This window comes from Hyperolius riggenbachi, chromosome 3 (assembly GCF_040937935.1).
Source record: "Hyperolius riggenbachi isolate aHypRig1 chromosome 3, aHypRig1.pri, whole genome shotgun sequence".
Taxonomy (NCBI): Eukaryota; Metazoa; Chordata; class Amphibia; order Anura; family Hyperoliidae; genus Hyperolius; species Hyperolius riggenbachi.
In genome coordinates, this window is record NC_090648.1 from 154,245,014 (window position 1) to 154,262,335 (window position 17,322).

Sequence of the window (17,322 nt, forward strand, 5' to 3'; positions counted from 1 at the left end):
TTCGTAAGGCACTTTCCCTACGTGAGTGTTGGCCTTTCCACGGCTCAATTTTTGGAGGCAGAGACAACAGATGGCATTGCTCCGATCTGAGGCAGTCACAATAAAAAATGTCCAAACCGCTGAGCCCCCCTGAGGTGATGGCACTATGGTGGCATCAGCAGGTGACATTGAAGGGCATGTTGGCTGGCTGTACATAGGTGGCGATACATGGCGCCGGACACTGCCACCAGCTGTTTTTGACTACGAGCTCCCCCTGCTTCTTTCAGCAACTCGTCTCCTCCTACTCCTCTCTGACTCCCCCTCTGAACTGTCCCCCTGTTCATCTCTTCTATTGGGAACATAAGTGGGATCCGTATCATCGTCATCATCATAATCATCTTGCCCAGATTCGCTTGCCTCAGACACCTCCAAAACTGCACTAACAGCAGGTACTTCATCATCTTCACACGTTACGTCCATAGTGTTGCCGCCTAACTCAGACATATGAGGTGGTGTAACTTGCTTAGCGCCTTCATCTGGTTGTAACAATAATGGCTGTGAATCAGTTAATTCCCCACCAATTAACTCCTGCAAAGTGTCAAATGCAACAGATGTGGTGCTTGTAGTAGCGCTGAAGGCTGCGGAAGATGAGGCGTTCTGTGTTAAATAGTCAACCACGTCCTGACAATCTTGGGAGTTGATGAGGTGTGCCTTCTTCTGAGCACTGTACTTTGGTCGAGGGCCACACGAAATCACATCAACATGACCTCACACAGATCTGCTGGGTGGCCTTCCTCTGGGTCTGCCTCTACCTCTGCCTGTCTTGTTCGTTGTGTCCATATCGGGGGGGGGGGGGGGGTGAAGTGAAAGGTATGCACTGACTTGACTAATACAATGGCAGTCAAACAGGTGCAGTCAACAGGTATGCACAGAGTGATATATCACACTGCATGCACTCACGTAGATAGGTGGGTGCACTGAACACAACAGGTAGGTATATGCAGTGATGAGGTGGGTGCACTGAACACAACAGGTAGGTCTATGCAGTGATGTGTATTACAATGTGCACCTGTCACACACAGACAGGTAGCGGACAGGCACAGTGACACTGTGTGCGCTCAACTCACGTAGGTAGGAGAGTGCACTGTGAACAACAGGTAGATAGGTATATGCAGTAATGGGCATTACAGTGTGCACCTGTCACACACAGACAGGTAGCAGACAGGCACAGTGACACTGCATGCGCTCACGTAGGTAGGTGGGTGCACTGTGAACAACAGGTAGGTAGGTATATGCAGTAATGGATATTACAATGTGCACCTGTCACACACACACAGACAGGTAGCGGACAGGCACAGTGACACATGCGTGTGCTCACGTAGGTAGGTGGGTGCACTGTGAACAATAGGTAGGTAGGTATATGTGCAGTAATGGGTATTACAATGTGCACCTGTCTCACACACACACAGACAAGTAGCGGACAGGCACAGTGACACTGCATGCGTTCACGTGGGTAGGTGGGTGCACTGTGAACAACAGGTAGGTAGGTATATGCAGTGATGGGTATTACAATGTGCACCTGTCACACACAGACAGGTAGTGGACAGGAAGAATGACACTGCGTGCGCTCAGCTCACGTAGGTAAGTGGGTGGGTGCACTGTGAACAACAGGTAGGTAGGTATATGCAGTACTGGGTGTTACAATGTGCACCTGTCACATGCACACAGACAGGTAGTGGACAGGCACAGTGACACTGCGTGCGCTCATGTAGGTAGGTGGGTGACTGTAAACAACAATAATAATATTGTCTGTTTACAAATTACAAGTTTCCAAAGTGTAGTTTATCTTGCCCTGAAACCTGCAATTGCATTTTATTCAAACTGCTTTTTATTATATATTAACAACTTCTAATTAGCTGTTCTGAGCTTTTTGTGTGCTTGAAGCACAGGGAGCTTCACAGAGAGCTCCTTTTCACTTGTTACACAGTGTTTACACACATTTATCAACATCGGAATGCAAACAAAGATACTGTTATCTACAGTTTGGATGTCGGTTTGAAGCTGAATAGCAGGACAAAGTGCTTTGTGTAACCATTTCAGTGATGTTCTGCTAAAAAAAAAAAATTCTGGGATAGTAGCTTTCAAGCTGTGAGGAATCTTTTAGAGCAAAGTAAAAATGCTGACTTTGAGACCACTTTAAGCCTGGGACCAAGCTGATGGCTGGTGGGTCTTTGTAGATGGTCATTGTCCCGGATGTTCAAAATCAAATTATGGAGGTATAAATAGAAATATAAAACTCCCTCCACCCTGGCTCGCCCATTCAATAGGCCCAGTGAGAGGGAATTTTACATTTCTATTTATACTAATCTATTTACTAGACTTTCACACACAGCCAGGGAACTTAACCTGAAGTGGCCATGCGCAATCAATCCACACACGAGACCACTCATCCATTCTTAGACATAACAACAAAAGTTGTTTAGGTGATACCTTTAATGACTAACTGTACAAGATTTCTTTGCAAGGTGTAAGTTTCTCTTTCGGGCATGATACAGGACTGGATCAGAATCTGACAAAAGTTTTGTATCATGCCTGAAGAAGAAACTTAAAGTTTTGCAAGCTTGCAAATAAATCCTGCACAATTAGGGCTTGATTCACTAAAACAAACAGCATGCCGTATCGGAGTTAACACACCTTATCAAAGTAGCATAGCGAGTGCTACGAACTTATGCCTGCTATTTGGCAATGATGAGAGCTCTACTCGTCCTGCCCTGAGCCCCTGCGGGTTTGTAGTGCTTGATATGCTACGCTGATAAGGCGTGTTAACTTTGATAAGGCGTGTTATCTCTGATAAGGCGTGTTAACTCGGATAAGGCATGCTATTTGTCTTAGTGAATCATGCTCTCAGTCATTAAAGGTATCCCCTAAACAACTTTTGTTGTTATGTCTTTAGAGTGTCTCCCTGACTAACACCGAACCACAAGCAACTGGATCATACATTATTGTTATCTATATGTCAGCGAAAGAAACTCAAATGTCAGCAACAGTGTATTCATTATTTTAGTTGCGGATGTCAGGGATAGCCGTATCCACTTTCAGGAGGCATAAGAGGCATTTTGCATCAGTCACTAATTAAATTGAAAATGAATTACTCTGAAATTTAAATTTTCACTCTTAAAGGTCCTGCTACTCACTTAACTAGGTTAAACTACTTAGTAGTGGGCAGTGAACTTGGGTGATTTTACATAAACAAAACTTTTGCAAAATTAGAAGAAATTTTGGAAAATAAGAGAACAATTGGATAATGGGTAATGGGGCTTATACATTATCATGTGTTCCATTCTGTATGTATTCAATACTAGGAATGGTCATTATTGTTACATCAAACCTGAAGCGAAAATTAACTTATCAGATAATGAATTGGTGGGGTATGTGTAGTACAGCTACAAAATAGAACATTAGTAGCAAAGAACAGAGTCTCATATTGTTTTCCAGTACAGACAACTTCAGTAGTTATCTATACAAAACAGCTTCTCTGAGCTAATCAACGCACTGGGTCATATACAGTCCTGTTTTCTGAAGCACTTAAACATGTCAATAGATGCCATTATAGCAAAACAGCATTCCTTATAAAACACTTTTCCTATAGCCAAACTACTGTTGTCGGTGTCAGCAGAATCTTGAAAATTGGCCAAGCATTGTTTTTATTTAAACATTTCAATTAGACAGATATCTCTTACATTGCCTTCTCTCAAAAAGGACTATTCTTCCACAAAGAGTGGTTTTCCTTAGAATAGTGGAATTCTGAATCACCATTTCCTGGTTTATATCCCAAGTTATAGAGAAACACTTGATGATGCCCATTCATGCTGCTTACGTAAGATAAAAAACTCAATACATAATGACTATCTGTTGGGGAGGGAGACTTTTATACCTATAGGAGGTCATTTCACTGGCACTATCTGATAGGCATACATTTGAAAGTGCTGCATGATAATTTGGTCGCGATGTAAACCCCCAAAAAATTGCTTAAAAGAGCGCAGGAACTAGTGGTAGTATAATTTTGGTAAATTCTTAAAAATATTCTACTACAGTGCTTTCCATAATTATTCATACCCCTGGCAAATTTTGACTTAAAGTTACTTTTATTCAACCAGCTAGTCATTTTTTGATGGAAATGACATAAGTGTCTTCTAAAAGATAATACGACGATGTACAATAGGCATTATTGTAGGGAAAAAAACAATTCTCAGCTTTTATTTACATTTGAGCAAAAAGTATCCAGTCCAGAATTGTTCATACCCTTCTCAATAATTAATAGAAAAGCCTTTATTGGCTATTAGAGCAATCAAACATTACCTATAATTGTAGACCAACTTTTTGCATTCTCCACAGGCATTTTTGCCTATTCATCTTTAGCAATGAGCTCCAAATCTTTCAGGTTGGAGGGTCTTCTTGTCATCACCCTGATCTTTAGCCCCCTCCACAGATTCTCAATTGGATTGAACTCAGGACTCCAAAACGTTAATGTTGTCTGCTAACCATTTCTTCACCATGTTTGCTGTGTGTGGGTCATTGTCATGCTAAAATTTCCACTGGTGCCCAAGGAAAAGTTTCTCTACAGACTGCTTGATGTTGTTGTTTAGAATCCTCGTGTATTGCTCTTTTTTTATGTTGTTTTTTACTGTGATTACGGTTCCCTGGTCCATTGGCTGAAAAACCCCTCCAAAGCATTAGGTTCTCACCACCATGTTTGACAGTGGGGATGGTGTTCTTTGGGTTGAAGGCTTCTCCTTTTTTTATGCCAAATGAAGGAAACATCATTGTGACCAAACAATTCAATTTTTGTTTCATCTGACCATGACACAAAAGACCAGAAGTCTTCTTCTTTGTCCAGATGAGCATTTGCAAAGGCCAAGCTAGCTTTTGTGTGCTTTTTCTGGAGAAGTGGCATCCTCCTTGGTCTGCATCCATGGAACCCAGCAGTGTGCAGTGTCCATTGGATTGTCTGCCTTGAGACATTGCCACCAGCAGAGCCCAGATTCACATCTCTCACTATCCTCGTGGCCAGCACAGGTGTCACTTTTGACTTCCGACCACGTTCTCTGAGATTTTCCACAGTGCAGAAAATCTTGTATTTTTTAATAATATGTGACTCAGCGCTCAACAGGTCTACAGTATACACACCATTCTTCTCAAATAGGCCCAGTATGATCCCCCTTACTCGTACCCCAATCCCCCTCACAACAGTAGTGCACAATACATATACTCTTCACAATGTGTAACGATAGGCGAAAGTCCAAGTGCTCAGGCCCAAAACGATAGCCTGGGTAAATGTCCTTATACTCCTCACGCCTGTATTGCCAGTCCTTATCACAGTATACAAGCTTGCAATGTTGTCATCAATCAACAAAATCCTCAATACAAAATGATCATGCTCACCAGATGAAAATGCCAATCACTACATTTGGCATTTAGCGTATGTGGCCGGGTGGGCGGGTGGGCGGAGCCTATCCACGGAGGAAGATGCTGAAACCTCGAGGATAATTTTATATGCGCATATTTTAATGGAGATTGTAAGTGCAATTTTAAACAATTTTTTACTGAAATAAACGGTGTTACACTATTGGAGTGTCTGTCTGAGTTTAAAGGTGCAGAGAGACTGGAGGGACGTGCCTGAGAAGGGATTGTGACATCGCTGCAAGCGCTTATGCTGAGCTTAATTGGTCAGCCATATGATCTGGTAAGAGGCCAGCATGTCTGTGTATGGATTGTTGGTGTGGTTCACACTGGTGGAGGTTTGTGTGGCAGACACGAGGTGAAGTATATATGAACCAACGTACTACACCATAGAGGTTCCTCTTGTCTCTTTACATGTACTGCGGTGAGTCCATTGAAGACACGAAAAGGCTTTTGCAGGCTGGGCCACATACGCTAAATGCCAAATGTAGTGATTGGCATTTTCATCTGGTGAGCATGATCATTTTGTATTGAGGATTTTGTTGATTGATGACAACATTGCAAGCTTGTATACTGTGATAAGGACTGGCAATACAGGCGTGAGGAGTATAAGGACATTTACCCAGGCTATCGTTTTGGGCCTGAGCACTTGGACTTTCGCCTATCGTTACACATTGTGAAGAGTATATGTATTGTGCACTACTGTTGTGAGGGGGATTGGGGTACGAGTAAGGGGGATCATACTGGGCCTATTTGAGAAGAATGGTGTGTATACTGTAGACCTGTTGAGCGCTGAGTCACATACAAAATTATTAAAAGGGGACACACATCTCTATTACTCAGAGCGCACCAGGTCAATAGCAATTTGAGCAATTGTGGCTGGTGGAGAGGAGCGCACTTCTCTTTCTATTTATTTTTTAATAATACTTTGTACTGTAGCCACTGGAACTTGAAAACATTTACAATACAAACGGCCTTGTAGCCCTTTCCTAAATTGTGAGCAGCCACAATGTGCAGCCGCAGGTCCTCACTAAGCTCCTTTGTCTTAGCCATGACTGTCCACAAACCAACTGCAGAGAGCTGCTATTTTCACCTGTTGAGTTGATGAAAATAGCTGTTCCCAATAAATCAGGGTAATTTTTAGGATGCTTTAGAACAGCTTGGACTATTTGGAATGGTATAGAACTTTGGTTTTCCCACAGACTGTGACAGTTTGTGAAGGGTATGAACAATTTTGGACTGGACACTTTTTGCTCAAATGTAAATGAAAGCTGAGAAATGTTTGTTTTTTTTCTTTAAAATAATGCCTCTTGTACATCGTCTTATTATCTTTTGGGGGACACCTGTCATTTCCCATCTAAAAATTACTTGCTGGTTGAATAAAAGTAACTTTAAGTCAAAATTTGCCAGGGGTATGAATAATTATGGTCAGCACTGTACTTAATCAATATGGTGAAATATAAGTAATAATATAGGTAATATTTTCTGACATTTCACTATGACCTAAAATTTCCCTACTTTCACACCCCCTTGGTGGTGCCTAACCTTAACCTCTCCCCATTGGTGCCTAACCTTAACCTCCCCACTTGTGGTGTCTAAACTTAACCTCCCCCAGCCTCTACCAAACCGGAGGGGAATATAGCCAGGATGGGAGTGACAGCAGTCGGTGGGGAGGGGGTCACCCCCCCTCACCTGTGTCCCCCGTCCCCGCTCCATTCCAGCTATTTGCACAAAAGTTGTTAAAATGTAATGTAGGCAGTGAGCGGGGAACCTTACCTTCTTTCCTTGCATTCCACCGCTTGCCGCTTGAGTTCCTTCAATGTCACCCTCTATACTTCGGAGGGCGGCATTGCTGGACATGACAAGGCGAGCAGAGGACGTTAAGGTAAGGTTCGCCACTCGCTGCCTACATTACATTTTAACAACTTTTAACAACGTTTGCACAAATAGCTGGAGGGGGAGCGGGACGGGGGACCCAGGTGCGGGGGGGGGGGGACCCAGGTGAGGGGGGGTGGGAGGGGGGGTGGGACGACCCCCCCTCCCTGCCACCCACTGTCACCCCCGTCCTGGCTGCTACCTCCTCCAGCATGGCAGCCACCCCCCCCACAGGCTGGGACACAGAAAACAGATCAGTTTCTGTGTCCAAAGCTGCCTGTGTAGAGGGAGATCCATTTCCCTACTCATTTTCACTACCCCTCCATGTATCCGGCTCCATGTGCGGTCCGTGAAAATCCTGCAAATCCGGACCGTCCATTCAGTTTTTCAACACAGAACGCAGATGGATCCATTTTTAATTTGAGTGAAGAGGGCTGCTATTTTTAACATTGGTATCCGTGGCTCTGGTTTTGATTCGGGGCCAAAAACCAAAGCCACGGATATGTTTTTAGAACAAGAGTGAACCTACTCTAACAACTTTAATCTTGTGAATCTTGGTATCTAATTTTACGCTCAGACCCACTCAGCTGGTCTCTTGTGCCTCATTTCTGGTCCAGAACCATGGTGATTACCATCACTGGTGAGGGACATAAGGGGGCAGATCAAGGCAAAATGTAAAGCTGAACTTTGCATGGCACAGTACTTTATGGTTTGGGGTTAATAGGTCTCTTAAGAAGAAACCATAGAATGTATGCATCTCATTCCTAGTGGCGATTAAGGACATTTATGCTAATGGGCGACTCCTTCAACCCAAAACACCTACAAACAGCTAATTACATTTGACATTATCGAAGAAAAAAATGGAAAAGAAATATAAGCTCAAATATTCCCCTTACAACTGTTTGTGAAGTACTGTACTTCTTTTCATTCTAATTATAGTTTATTTTAGAGGGAAAAAAAGATAAATGAGAGCAACAAAATGTCCTGCACATTTAATGAGCATATTAAAAAAGGAGAATTTGAATTTTGATAACAAAAGTGGCTCTCACGCTGTGTCATGGTGTAACATAAGCTCTTTGTAAAATATGCTGAAAGGAATTAATAACTGTTACCAGATGTGATTTGACTCTGAAGAGCTGCATATTATTAATTGTTGTGTGTGGAATTCCTGGTCAGAGCTGTCAATAACTACACATCATGTTCTTCTGATCATTGTATAAACAGTGGACTGAAAGACACTGGGTATGCAATATGGAGTCATGTTACATTTCAGTTGAAATGCTAATTGGTGTTAGAATCTTCATTAATATTAAAATTAGCAAGCAAAGTGGAATTAATAATCATTTCAGCACAACAGGAACATGTTTTAAAACTGTAAGCTTTAATACATTTAGAAATACTAAAATGTTTCTATTTTCATTACAGAATCTTCTACTCCAGTGAAAATAGTGTAATAAAAAAAGTGCTCCATTTCTACAATAATTATGTATAAATGATTTAGTCAGTGTTTGCCCATTGTAAAATATTTTAAATCCCTGATTTATATTCTGACATTTATCACATGGTGACATTTTTACTGCTGGCAGGTGATGTAGCTGCTGCTTGCTTTTTGGCAGTTGGAAACAGCTGTAAACAGCTATTTCCCACAATGCAACAGGGTTCACAGACAGGAAACTGAGTACGTACTCAGAATTTCTTTGTGGGAGGGGTTTCACCACAATATCAGCCATACAGCGCCCCCTGATGGTCTGTTTGTGAAAAGGAATAGATTTCTCATGTAAAAGGCGGTATCAGCTACTGATTGGGATAAAGCTCAGTTCCTGTTTAGAGTTTCTCTTTAAAGCTTTGTTACCTCTACCTGTTACTGCTACCTGTTCCTCTATCTGCTCTATCTTCAAACTCCCCAGAACTGCCCGTATTTCTGTATTGCAAAAGGTGTGCTGATTAGTGGTCTCACTGGTCTGGCCACAGACTCTAAATTTGTAAATTACAGATAGAACTTACCAGACCTGTTGCACAGCTATACCATTGCATAAATCTGAGTTATATAATCACAGCCACTAGTCATCAGTTAACCAAGCTAACCCACATCAGTCAAAAGAGTAAAAAGGTGGTAGTGCAGTACACTAATCATTCCAAGATCAGTTCTTAAAGTAATAAAACTCTAGAGCGTTCCTGGTCCTTAAGTATACAAAAGTGTGGATAGTTGGGATTGGTTCGCAATCCCTTGAGTGACAGTCCAAGGCCATTGAGTGGGGGGCTATATATATATAGATCCTCATCCAAAGCAGTCCTTTTTGGCCAGGTTCAATGCAGCCGGTGTTTCTAGCTTTACAATGGCCGTATTCAAAAATGTTGTCAATTGTTAAATATTTATGTAAAAACAAAATGCATTGTGTATTGTGTATAGGGTAAATGTCACTTTAATGTTGTGTTAAGCTATACCTGTCCTTCAAACATGGTGGAACAGACCCTACCCCAAAAATAAACTCTTGCTTAGCTGAGCTACAGGCATGGATGAATGATAACTGGTTGAAACTGAATGCTGACAAAACTGAGGTCCTGTTTGTCCAAGGCCAGTGCCCGCCATCAAAACAGCTCTATCCTAAAGCAACACCAATCAGGATTGGGAATTCAGACATAAACAGCTCCAACCTTGTGCGCAGCCTTGGCGTACTAATCGATGGGGAATTAAGTTTCAGAAACCAAATTTCATCTGTAGTTAAATCCTCCTTCTTTCATCTGAAGAACATTGCAAAGATTAAACATCTGATTCCCCCAGAGGATCTTCCAACCCTAGTCCACGCCTTCATCACATCACGACTGGACTACTGCAATGCCCTTTATGTTGGCCTCCCCAAAAAGGACCTGCGTCGCCTGCAATTAGTTCAGAATTCTGCTGCCAGATTGCTAACAAACCAGTAGTGTTGGGCGAACAGTGTTCGCCACTGTTCGGGTTCTGCAGAACATCACCCTGTTCGGGTGATGTTCGAGTTCGGCCGAACACCTGACGGTGCTCGGCCAAACCGTTCGGCCATATGGCCGAACTAAGAGCGCATGGCCGAACGTTACCCGAACGTTCGGCTAGCGCTGTGATTGGCCGAACGGGTCACGTGGTTCGGACCCGAACGCGCTCTGATTGGCCGAACGGTCACGTGGTTCGGGTAAATAAATACCCGAACCACGTCATATCTCCGCCATTTGTCTGTGGGTTTAGCTTTGGGTAGGCAGGCAGGGTAGTTCGCGCTCCAGCCACGCTAGCCAGGGTCCCCCCTGTCATTGTGTCACTGCTGGGAACAGTAGTACACCGCTTGCTCAGCCACACTATATAGCATTCTGTTTACTGCCACTCTGTGTACCTCGCTCAGCCACACTATATAGCATTCTGTTTACTGCCACTCTGTGTCTGCTGGGAATAGTAGTACACCGCTTGCTCAGCCACACTATATAGCATTCTGTTTACTGCCACTCTGTGTACCTCGCTCAGCCACACTATATAGCATTCTGTTTACTGCCACTCTGTGTCTGCTGGGAATAGTGGTACACCGCTCGCTCAGCCACACTATATAGCATTCTGTTCACTGTTCTGTGTCTGCTTGGAATAGTGGTACACCGCTCGCTCAGCCACACTATATAGCATTCTGTTTACTGTTCTGTGTCTGCTGGGAATAGTGGTACACCGCTCGCTCAGCCACACTATATAGCATTCTGTTTACTGTTCTGTGTCTGCTGGGAATAGTGGTACACCGCTCGCTCAGCCACACTATATAGCATTCTGTGCACTGTTCTGTGTCTGCTGGGAATAGTGGTACACCGCTCGCTCAGCCACACTATATAGCATTCTGTTCACTGTTCTGTGTCTGCTGGGAATAGTGGTACACCGCTCGCTCAGCCACACTATATAGCATTCTGTTTACTGTTCTGTGTCTGCTGGGAATAGTGGTACACCGCTCGCTCATCCACACTATATAGCATTCTGTTCACTGTTCTGTGTCTGCTGGGAATAGTGGTACACCGCCCACTCAGCCACACTATATAGCATTCTGTTCACTGTTCTGTGTCTGCTGGGAATAGTGGTACACCGCTCGCTCAGCCACACTATATAGCATTCTGTTCACTGTTCTGTGTCTGCTGGGAACAGTAGTACACCGCTCGCTCAGCCAGAGTATATAGCATTGTGTTTACTGCCACTCTGTGTACACCGCTCAGCCAGACTATATACCATTGTTTACTGACACTCTGTGTACACCGCTCAGCCAGACTATATACCATTGTTTACTGACACTCTGTGTACACCGCTCAGCCAGACTATATACCATTGTTTACTGCCACTCTGATTCTGCTGGGAACAGTAGTACACCGCTCGCTCAGCCAGACTATATAGCATTGTGTTTACTGCCACTCTGTGTACACCGCTCAGCCACACTATATAGCATTGCGTACTCTGCCAGTCAGTGTGTATATTGCTGGGATCAGTAATACTCCACTCACCGTCAACCACTATATGAGCTCAACATGAGTTCCCCAGAGACCTCCGCTGTGAGCAGCACTCCCAACAACAGCAACAGCCAACGCCCCACGCAAGCTATAACATCCACCCCAGCAGCCAGTGGTCAGCAGCAGCCCTCCCCGGAGGAGAACGTTGTGTCCATCAGTCCGTCGCCAGAGCGATTAATGAGGGCTGCCATTGAGGAGATGATGGGGCCTGATGTGGAGGAGGAGGTCTGGCTCAGGCCAGCATCCCAAGTTAATGTTGAGGACGATGAGGGGTCTGTGTCTGGGGATGTTGGGGTGGCAGAGGTGGTGGGTGGGTCAGACTCAGGAGAAGAGTTGTATGATGAGGATGATGATCGGGACCATCTGTATGTGCCTCAGAGTCCGACCCCGGAAAACATGTTGTATCGTGTGTTTAGGTACTAAAATCTGCGTTCCCTCCCAGTAGTGTTGGGCGAACAGTGTTTGCCACTGTTCGGGTTCTGCAGAACATCACCCTGTTCGGGGTGACTATATAGCAGACTATATAGCATTGTGTTTAATGCCACTCTGTGTACACGGCTCAGCCACACTATATAGCATTGTGTTTACTTCCACTCTGTGTCTGCTGGGAACAGTAGTACACCGCTCACCCGCCACTGTATAGCATTGTGCTCTGTGTCGCTGCTGACAATAGTGGTACACCGCTCACCCACCACTGTATAGCATTTCTGTACTGCCACTGTACTGCTGCCAGTCAGCGTGTACTTTAAGGATAAGTGAAATGAGGAAGAAATCCGTTGAAAGAGGGAGGGGCAAGGGAAGAGGTGTTTCCCCTGACGGTTCACGTACAGGCCACAGGGGAGCACCCAAGAAAACCCACTCAATACTGCCCATGTTGTCCAGGACAACAACCCTCACAGATCCAAAAGAACAGGACCAGATAATTACTTGGATGACCTCTCAAGCGTCCAGCAGTGGGTTAAGCAGCACCAGCACATCACGCACGAGGTCCGAGTCCTCAGCCAGTTAAAGTCTGGGCTTTCTTTGAAGACTGCACTGAGGATGTTACCATGGCGATTTGCAAGGTGTGCAAGACCCGCCTGAGCAGGGGGAAAAGTATTAACAACCTCTCCACCACCAGCATGAGCCGCCACATTCTATCCAAACATCCCACTCTGTGGGCAAACGCGGCAGGACAGGGTACCACCAGCAACACTGCCTCCCTTGGGTTCACCAGACTCACCACCAGACCCGCCTCAGCAGCAGCAGTAGCCCAGCCATTGCGTGGTTCACAACATTCACAAACATCAGACGATGCTGACACTGTCACTTTCCGGACTAGTGCTCTTGAGGTCTCCCAGTGTTCATCAAACACAACAACCAACAGCCCTTCGGTGTGCAGCGCTACGGTTGAGTTGTCTGTCTCTGAGATGTTTGAGCACAAGAGGAAATTGCCAGCAAATGACCCCCGGGCCGTGGCAGTAACAGCCAGCCAGCATAGCCAAGCTTCTGGCCTGCGAAATGCTGCCATATCGAGTGGTGGAGACAAACAGCTTCAAGGGCATGATGTCAGTGGCCATCCCACGTTACGTTGTTCCCAGCCGCTACCACTTTGCGCGCTCTGCAGTGCCTGAGTTGCATGAGCACGTGGTCAGCTAAATAACCCGAAGCTTGAAGAATGCCGTTGCCTGCAAGGTTCACCTCACCACTGACACCTGGACGAGTTCGTTCGGCCAGGGTCGATACATCTCCCTTACCGCGCACTGGGTGAACCTTGTGGAGCCTGGCAGCGATTCCTCACCTGCTACGGCGCGGGTGTTGCCCACGCCGCAAACAGCTGGATAACAACAGCAGCACCTACCTCTCTGACTCCTTCTCCTCCAACGCATCTCAAAGCTGTACCTCATCCGGAAATGCTAACCCAGCACCAGCAGCAGTAGGATCGTGGAAGCAGTGCAGCACAGCTGTTGGCATGCGTCAGCAAGCGTTGCTGAAGCTGATCTGCCTTGGGGATAAGCAGCACACAGGGGAGGAAATTTGGAGGGGAATAAAGGAACAGACGGATTTGTGGCTGGCACCGCTGGACCTGAAACCGGGCATGAAGCTAGACACCTGGCACGAACTGGCAATGTACGCAATAGAGGTGCTGGCTTGCCCGGCAGCCAGCGTTATGTCGGAACGCTGTTTCAGTGCTGCCGGAGGCATCATCACAGATCGGCGTATCCGCCTCTCCACAGAAAATGCAGACCGTCTGACTCAAATTAAAATGAATCAATCCTGGATTGGAAACGACTACGCAACACTCCTGGACCCCAACCAAGTAACCTGACCGATGAACATCTGGGATGGTTTAGCGTTTCCGGTCCCTGTTTATTGAACCTCTCATCTGTATTACATTTATGACTGCATGGCGGCAAAAAGCATTGCTGCTATATCCGCACGCTTTTTGTCCTCATGCAAGGCCTGGGTTGTTGTGTCTCACAAAGCGTGGCCTTCTCCTCCTGCGCCTCCTCCTGTTCCATCACGTGTGCTGCTGCTGCTGCTGCTGCTGCTGGGTTACCGTTGCCGGTCCCTGTTTATGGAACCTCTTATCTTTATTACATTTATGACTACATGGCGGTACAAAGCATGCTATCCGCACGCTTTTTGTCCTCATGCAAGGCCTGGGTTGTTGTGTCTCACAAAGCGTGGCCTTCTCCTCCTGCGCCTCCTCCTGTTCCATCACGTGTGCTGCTGCTGCTGCTGCTGCTGCTGCTGCTGGGTTACCGTTGCCGCGTGGTCCCTGTTTATTGAACCTCTTATCTTTATTACATTTATGACTACATGGCGGTACAAAGCATGCTATCCGCACGCTTTTTGTCCTCATGCAAGGCCTGGGTTGTTGTGTCTCACAAAGCGTGGCCTTCTCCTCCTGCGCCTCCTCCTGTTCCATCACGTGTGCTGCTGCTGCTGCTGCTGCTGGGTTAGCGTTGCCGCGTGGTCCCTGTTTATTGAACCTCTTATCTTTATTACATTTATGACTACATGGCGGTACAAAGCATGCTATCCGCACGCTTTTTGTCCTCATGCAAGGCCTGGGTTGTTGTGTCTCACAAAGCGTGGCCTTCTCCTCCTGCGCCTCCTCCTGTTCCATCACGTGTGCTGCTGCTGGGTTAGCGTTGCCGCGTGGTCCCTGTTTATTGAACCACTTATCTTTATTACATTTATGACTGCATGGTGGTACAAAGCATGCTATCCGCACGCTTCTTGTCCTCATGCAAGGCCTGGGTTGTTGTGTCTCAAAGCGTGGCCTTCTCCTCCTGCGCCACCCTCCTCCTGTTCCATCACGTGTGCTGCTGCTGGGTTAGCATTACCGGTCCCTTTTCCTGGAACCTCTTATATGTATTACATTTATGACTGCATGCCGACAAAAAGCATGTTACCTGTGCAAAGAAAACAGACATTTCCCGCATTTAAAAGACAGTTTTCCCTTTGAAACTTTAAAATCGATTTTCTCAAAAACTATAAGCTCTTTTTGCTAAATTTTTTTTTCCTCTTGTACCCACTCCCAAGGTGCACATACCCTGTAAATTTGGGGTATGTAGCATGTAAGGAGGCTTTACAAACCACAAAAGTTCGGGTCCCCATTGACTTCCATTATGTTCGGAGTTCGGGTCGAACACCCGAACATCGCGGCCATGTTCGGCCTGTTCGGCCCGAACCCGAACATCTAGATGTTCGCCCAACACTACAAACCAGCCTCACATTACACATTACACCGATCCTTCGCTCACTGCACTGGCTACCAGTAGAATGGAGAATACTCTTCAAGATTGGACTGCTGACATTCAAATCCCTGCACAGTCTGGGCCCTGGATACATGAAGGACTTGCTAAAGCTGCACCACACCTCTCACAACCTCAGATCAGCAAGTTCTGTAAACTTGGTCACTCCCAGAGTGCACCTCAAAAAATCTGGAGATAGAGCCTTCTGCCATGCTGCCCCTACTCTCTGGAACTCCCTACCACACCCAGTAAAGACAGCACCATCCCTGGAGCTATTCAAATCCAGACTGAAAAGCTACCTGTTTAGCCTGGCATTTCCAGACTTATAAAATTTCTTCCTCTGTACCACGATGGTCTGAGCCATGCTTATGCGCTTTGAGTCCCACGGGAGAAAAGCGCTTTACAAATGTTATTTGTTGTTGTTGTTGTTGTTGTTGTTAAGTTAATTTACATGGGTCAATAATGATCTGGTCTGCCAACTGATCACTCACTCTGTGTTTGTTAGTTGATCAGGTATTAGTGATCAAGGTACCCACCTTGTACCACTTAATATCAATAAGATTTGAGCAGAAATCTGACTGAGAAACAGTCACACAGTTGTCATTTGCTCAGATGTCGATTTTCATAATTTCTCCGTTGCTGGCTTCTTGTTCAACGATGAATCATCCTTTTGGTCAAGAAACTGTATAAAGTGAATCAAACATTAATTGATCAGTTACACTGAGGACAATAGATCATCAGCAAAGTCCATCAAATAATTTGAATCTCCTGAAAAAAATCTGTTCTTGTTTAGCCATAATACAGGTGAATGTAGCTAAAGCTATGTGAACAAGTCAGATTAAACATGGCTGAGCCAGTCCTTTCTGGGAATAGAGCATGTGTTGAGGAGTCGGCATGCTGGACCCTTAGTGATGTCCAATTCCCGACCAACTCTCGAATGCATCGTTCCCCTACTTAGAATGCCCACCAGAAGGTGCTCCATCATATACCTTGCATCATCCCTCCTTAAAAGGCTGAAGAAAGAAGACAACAGCTACAAACAAGTTTTCCTTATCTTTTTTGTGAAGTTAACACAATGGCCCCTATGCAATTAACTTTTTCTCCAGGTTTCTCCTTGGACAGGCATGCCCAACTCCAGTATTCAAAGGACTAAAATCTTCACACATTTTTCACACAACTCAATTTTATTGATGGGACTGAATCAGGAAGGGTGTGGATCATCAAGTAGAACACCTTTGCGATTTCTCTGTCCATCCTAAACACTGGCATGGCTATGGCCCTCAAGGCCTGGAGTTGGGCTTCACTGCCCTAGGAGATCATTTTCATATTCTCTTTAAAATAGCTTTCAAGCATTTTACACTTGAAAAAATACCATACCTAAAAGTTGGGGAAAAAGTACTATCAAAATTATTTGGAGTATTTTCTTCCTTGGTGATAGTTTAAAAGGCATTTTATGACAAGATTGCATATGGGCCAATATGTTTGCCTTATTGACCATAGGTGAGATTTGTAACTTCCAGTGAAGAAAAGAAAAGTTATTTTTTTCAGTTTAATTTAAATATAACATAATATACTTAAGGCAAAGCAGTTTTGTTATGCAATATGTAACACTTCAAAAAGCATAAAGCTTATTGTTAAACATTTTTAGTATAATATCCGCATGCAACGTGATATATATATACATAATGCATTATCTTTATATGTACATAATCACACCAAATGAACAGCTTTCACCAGAAAATGGACAGTGATTTATGACTGGGGGTAA